Source organism: Canis lupus, chromosome 17 (assembly GCF_003254725.2).
Source record: "Canis lupus dingo isolate Sandy chromosome 17, ASM325472v2, whole genome shotgun sequence".
Taxonomy (NCBI): Eukaryota; Metazoa; Chordata; class Mammalia; order Carnivora; family Canidae; genus Canis; species Canis lupus.
This window is the reverse complement of record NC_064259.1, coordinates 30,416,414-30,422,873: the sequence shown is the minus strand read 5'-3', so window position 1 is coordinate 30,422,873 and position 6,460 is coordinate 30,416,414. Positions and strand designations below refer to the sequence as shown.

Here is a 6,460-nt window from a genome sequence, read left to right as displayed (position 1 = left end):
TATGAACATCAAATAATGAATATGAATATAATGATGGTAAATTGGTACAGGATGAGTCTGTGAAAGGCCATGCATTCATCATAATACTCTTAAGCAATATGTGTATAAAAATGTAGTTCTGATACAAAAGAAAGGTGAATGCAGTTTATTAGTATACATAAGCATTCTCAAAAAAATATTAAGTATATATCTGTTTTAAAGTATTGATTTGTATTGGTTCCACGAGAGAAGAAATATAGGGACTTGTCAGTCAGCCAAGCTGTCCCTGAAGAAGTAATGTCTATTCCAAGAACAGAAGGAACTCATGGGCATCATCGGTCATATTTATTGGTCAGGTAGGAAGGGGAATACTGAATACAAGGAAGGCTCCACAACGAGTTTCCCACTGATGAATTATCCAATATTCTCAAGAGGGGAAGTAATCTTTCACTTCTTAAGAGATGGAGCCTCAACACAGCCCCACCAGTGAGAACCAAGGGCTGCTAAAGAAACCATTATTTTGAGTGTGGGGGGAAGGCAGAGCTTTTGTATTGGGCTGCGGGGGCTGTGGGCTACAGGTGGGGGTTGGTGGGGTGTCAGTGGTAGGGGTAATGGGACTGGATGTTGGCTGCATCTTGGCCTCCTCCTAGGCCCAGTTGAGCTACTTCTCCTTGTTTTACAGCAGCTCCTCATGCGTCTCTGTGGAGAACTCAAGTTGAGGCCCTCAACTATGCCGCCACAGGGTAGGCCTCCCAGTAGATGCTGCAGTAGATGCACTTGGCCTTGTGGATGTCCTAGCTGTTGGTCCTGCGGGTGACGTGGGCCCCGGGGCTCAGCCTCGCTGGTGATGGCCCGGACAGGGTGCACAGCCTGGAAGAGCTTGCGCATGGTGCAGTGCCCCTCTCCGGATGGAAGCACAGGCTCAGTGGGTCCTTGGGTAGTTGATGGTGGCCGGCTCCCAGAACAGGACATTCAGGACCCTGCTCAGTCCTTGGAAGAGCTCAGTCCACAGCAGGGTCTGAGCCACCCTGTCAGTCACTGACTTTGTGTCCATCAAGGGCTCCAGATTGAATGTTTAGGAGCCTGTAGGTGGGATGCCCTGCACGTGCAGCCTGGGCCAGGGCACAGAGCAGCACAGCTGTAGTTAGGCCGTGCATCTGGAAGCCCTGCCACTCCTTCCCTTGTCCTATGGCTTCAGGCATTCATTTTTTAAAACACAGCTAATGGAGCAGTCCAATACAATTTTGATGACAATTTTTATTTCTGGGAAACAAGTCATATAAAAATGAAAATCTATCTAAAGTCAGGGACATAACTGTGCTATGTTGTGATATGAGGAGTGTACTAGATATCTATTGCTATGTAACAAATAGTCCCCAAAGCTTTGTGGAAAGCAGAGAAAGAGAGAAGGAAGAGGAAGAAAACCAAATGTCTGGTTTGGTGGCGGGGCTGACACCTAGGAATATTGATGCCTAAATTCAAAAGAAGTGGTGAGGGAGGTTGGCCACTTGGGATATTTAAGGGTAGGAGGGGATGATGGCTCCCCACACAAGTGCTTTTTAAAGCTCCCAGGTAGCTATATTATGCTCCCAAGGTTGAGAACTGCTGGTCCAGAGTGTGATCTGACAATCTGAATTGACTTTAGTCACACCATGTGGCTATGGTGGTGGGAAGGTTGCTATTAACATATGTTGAGTACCCGTTATGAATCAGGTTCAATGCTAGGAATTTCACATAGATTTTCTTACTCCTGGGGAGTTAGTAAGACAGTATTATCACTATTTTATAGAGGAAGATATAGAGACTAGAAAAATTTATTAAATCTGTCTTAAATGAAGCTTGTCTCTTATACCATATGAAATGGTATGAACTAAAGCCTCAAAGAGAAAAGACTATGGAAGATAATGCAGATAAGAGAGCTAGTTTGGTAGATTTCTTTTTCTTTTCTTTTCTTTTCTTTTTAAAGATTTTATTGATTTAAGAGAGAGAGAGGGAGAGAGAGAGAGAAAGTAGGGAGGAGGGACAGAGGGAGAGGGAGAAGCAGGCCCCCCACTGAGCAGGAAGTGGGGCTCCATCCCAGGACCCTGAGATCATGACCCAAGCCAAAGGCAGACCCCTTAATGGACTGAACCACTCAGGTGCCCCTGGTTTGGTAGATTTCAGCATGATCTCTAAATAGATTGAAAAAGATGAAGCGCTACTGGTGATATTACTAAACTGCACACAATCTGCTGTGAAATTTGGTCACAAAGAGAAACAGCATGTACTGGGCTACAGACAGAGGGTGTGGGGAATGGGTTCAACCAGGGGCAGCAGGGACTGGTGTGGGACAAAGGAGGAGGGCTGATCTGACCAAAGCTAGGGATGTGAATTATGAAGCTCTCTCCCCTCTGTGCCCCAGGGTGGCAGTGCAGAGGAACCCAGCCGCACAAAGTGAATCGCAAGATGGGAGCCGTGGGAACATGGTTCCTTGGCTCTAGTTAGCTCCTACTGGGTATTGAGTAACTTTGCGTGACAGGAGCAGGGAAGCTCAGGGAGACAGATGAGGCCAGGGAGGAAGGGTCAGGATCTGCAGATTTCAGAAACTGGGGAGGCCAGGAATGATTCTATGGAGCATCACAGCTGCTGCTCTGGGAAGCAAACAGTCCATTTCAAGATGAGAACTGGGTGTCTGGTGGCTTAGGGTTGCTGCTGTCAGCAGTTACTAGAAAATGTTTTGAAGCAAATGTGCTCATGCAAACACACCCATGTGCACTCATTCATTCCTAAATGCAAACTGAATTTTTTTTCTGCAAAGGCAAAATGCCTACAAAAGCATTTCAGCATTTTATTTACTTGGAGAGTAACATGTTAGGATTCCCTTCCTACAAGAGCTGTGTGTTCCCTTTGGAATGCAGAGCAGGTGCTCATGCTAGACCTGTGCTAGCTTTTCCTTTTTCTGAATGTTTGGTATCATCAAGCTTTATTTACAATCATGTGACGGTGTCTCTCATCATGTGGTTTCAAGATGATGTCCCTCGGGGGCATTTTTTAACTCTGGTAATTCACAAGGTGGCTTGTGCTGCCCTGGGAAATGATGATGTGAGAAGGACTTCAAAAACTCCTAGTGGCTGAAGAACGGTCAAGGTCAGGAGCCAAAACGAATGGAAAGATGGCCATGGTGCCAGGTACCAAATGAACATAAATGAAAGAAAACCAGTCACCAGATCAACCTCCCACATCCTACATGGTGCTTCATAGGCCATGGAATAGTGACTCTGCCTTCCCCAAACAGAAACCCAATTGTCAAGTAAGAGCTGCCTGTGTCAGAGGCTGCAAGGTACTCTTTTCCAATCACAAAACAAGAGAATGTGAGGTCACTGTCAGAAGTCTGAGCCTGCAGAGAGTCAGCTATCTCTCTGATACTGAGCTTGAGAGTTAAGCTTGCTCCAACTCCTGGGGAGCCCCCCCTTGGCCACGTCTTGATACCTCCCATCACTGAAGCTGTTCCCAGGCACCATAGGCTGTTTTGGGTGGTTGTAGAACCTAGCTCTGCAGTTAAGCTGGGGACATTCTAGAAGTCAAAGATGAGGAGAAAGAGGAGGCTATACATTAAAGAGACAAAAAAGGGGTTTTGGTTTTGGTGCTGGTATCTGAAGCAGTATTGGGACACAGATCTAAACTCTGTGAAGCCATTACCTATAGGGCATAGAGAACTCTCAGTCTGAAAGCTTAACAGTCAGTACTGAATACAGCTCTGAATCAGCTGCCTAGTGCTTCTCTTCTGTGTACATTGTTATAAGATGTATTTGGGAGTGAGAGTGTCATATGATCTGGGCAACAGATGGCCAATTAAGGAAGTGATAGGTTGAATCACTGGAAACTGCCATTTTGTAGGCTAAAAGTTATAAAAAGCCATTGAAAATGGCTGCCATTTTGACCTTTTTTTTCTGCCTGTAAAATAGCTCTTTCAGGAGGTTTTAATATTTCTAGTATTTTGTGCTTGGGTCTGTGCTAGGCACTGTGGAGGTACCAGAAGTGTCAGAACTACCCTTGTGTGTGGGAGTCAGCAAATTATGACCCATGGGCTGACTGGGCTGTCACTGGGACACAGACCTACCCCTTTGTGTACTTACTGTCTGGGACTGCTTCCATGTTACTGGAGTCACGTAGTTGAACGACGACCACACCATCCACAAAACTTAAATAGTTGCTGTCAAATCCTTTACAGAAAAAGTCTGCTGACTCCTGCATCACACACATGAGAGACAATGATCACTCATAAACACTACCATTTTTTATTGATCCCTAACACCTCTCCTTTTTCTGCTTTCCCTTTCATCCTTATTCTTTTTCTTCCTCTAAGTATCTGAATTTCCTCCTCTTTCCTCAGTCTTCTTCACTGTTCTTGTTTATTCCTGGTCTGTTATTCCATGTTCCTTCATTCTCTCCTCTGTTCATTTTTCCTCCCTCTCTTCCTCTGCTTCTGCTCTGTCCTCATTCATCTCCACCTGCCTCCCACTTCTTCTTCCATTTCTTTCCCTTCTTCTTTTCATCAGTGCCTCCTCCTTGGAACATGTTGGCTGCATTGACTTAGGAGAAGTGGGCTGATTCCCCATCTTGCCACTCAGACCAGCCTTCACTTGCTTCAGTGCAGCCTTATGTGAGTTTCCCCCTTCAGATTTGCCCTGTCCATGGAGTAGGTCTGATATTTAACTGGTGAGGAAAGGTAGCATGTGAGAATCAGTGACTATTTAGGTTGGTTGGCTGTCTGCCCTGCTTGGTTATTGTCGAATATTCTGAAAGCCATCCCTGCCATGAGATCATCTGCCTTAGCCAGCCAGATAGCTCAAAATTTAGAAATGCCGTCCAGTTACCTTTTCTTAGGAACTCTGTTAGTCCCTGTTCATAGGCTCAGCCTCTTGGAGTTTTAATGAGGCACTTACTGTTTTTAATAGCATTGTGAGGCAATGTCTAGAATCCAGAAGTTAAGTCCATTCCAAATTAGGATGGGTCTGTGTGCTGGTTAGTGCCTTTCTTCCCACAAAGTAATGTGTTTTGAATCTAAGACACTTGTGGTCAAATGCTTCTCAGAAGCATGTACCACGGGTTGCTAAAGACTTTCTTATGCAATAGTGTAGGGGAAAAAGACCTGGATAATTTGGAGTTATTTTAAAATAATTTTCAAAGTTATATCAAACTTTGTCACACCACTCATCATCAATGCCAGAGTGACAAGTAACCTCATATAACTGGGTCACCAACCACCAAGCCAGCCCACAACTGAGTCAGCCTCAGACTTCACCTGGCATTAGAGAATGCTGCCTAAAATATATTTCAGGGGCAAAGACTTGGTTGCATTTGTCTAGAGCTTGAATCTATTCACTCTAGTTACTTTTCTTACCCTTTCAAAAATTTTTCTAAACACTTGCTCTTTTTTCTCAGCCCTATCATAAGTACAGCGATTCTGATTTCTGTATAATACATTTTTGAAACTTTGGGGCAAACCACTTAATCATTTACCTAGCAGAAAAGTCATAAACTTGATATGGAAAAAAAGAGAAAGGGATTCAGCCAAACAATATATAATAGATATTTGGGGTTGATCCTGCAACTTCTATTATTTTTTCCCCATTAGTCCTTATTTCAATTTGGGGATTCATTTGTCTCTACAGAATCTGATTCTGGGGGTGGAGCATATGACTCAGATCACCATATTTGACTCCTTGGTCATTGTGATTGGTTCTGGGAGGATATGTGACTAAGCAGATCCAGTAGTGCGAATTTTAAGACCCTTCATTAGAATTCTGCTCTGTATCAAGGCTAATCAATTCTTATCTAATTGTCCCTTCTTTTCTTCCCTTCCTTTGTGTTCTTACCAACATTATATATGTCAAGGCCTTGATCTGCTCCCTACATCTCTGTATGTTGTATACTCCTTTGAATCCATCTTTCTCACTCTTGTTGGACTCATTCTCAAAGAGACTTTAAAACCTTACTGGATTCCACATTAATGGAAAAATAAAGTAAATATCACTCAATATGGCATTCTGTGCAGTCCATTCATTGCAGCCATTCTAGCTCTTCTTAATTTGGATTACCTACAACTTCCACTGAAACACAGGAATAGAATGTCTTTTTTTTTTTTTTTTTTTAAGATTTCATTTATTTATTTGACAGAGAGAGAGAGAGAGAGAGAGAGAGAGCACAAGCAGGGGGAGCAGCAGAGGGAGAAATAGGCTCCCTGCTGGTCAGGGAGCCCAATGCAAGGCTCGATCCCAGGACCCTGGGATCATGACCTGAGCCACCCAGATGCTGTAGGATGACTGTCTTTTTGAGGGTGAAAACGTTATGCATGAACTGTGTTCATAGTGACTTCCAAGGACTTTCTTTGGAGGCACTGAAATCTGAGAGTAAGTCTGGGGCTAGATGTGCATTGTGGGCATTTATGCTGGCAAGTACAAGCATGCGCAGTCTTAGAGCTAACAACCTCTGGCCCTGT

General features: G+C 44.1%; 1 pseudogene; it reads right to left on the bottom strand.

Annotated features, from left to right (window-relative positions):
* Nucleotides 1–625: 625 nt before the first annotated feature.
* LOC112664998 (NADH dehydrogenase [ubiquinone] iron-sulfur protein 8, mitochondrial-like) lies at nt 626–4,918 on the bottom strand (annotated as a pseudogene).
* Nucleotides 4,919–6,460: the final 1,542 nt, after the last annotated feature.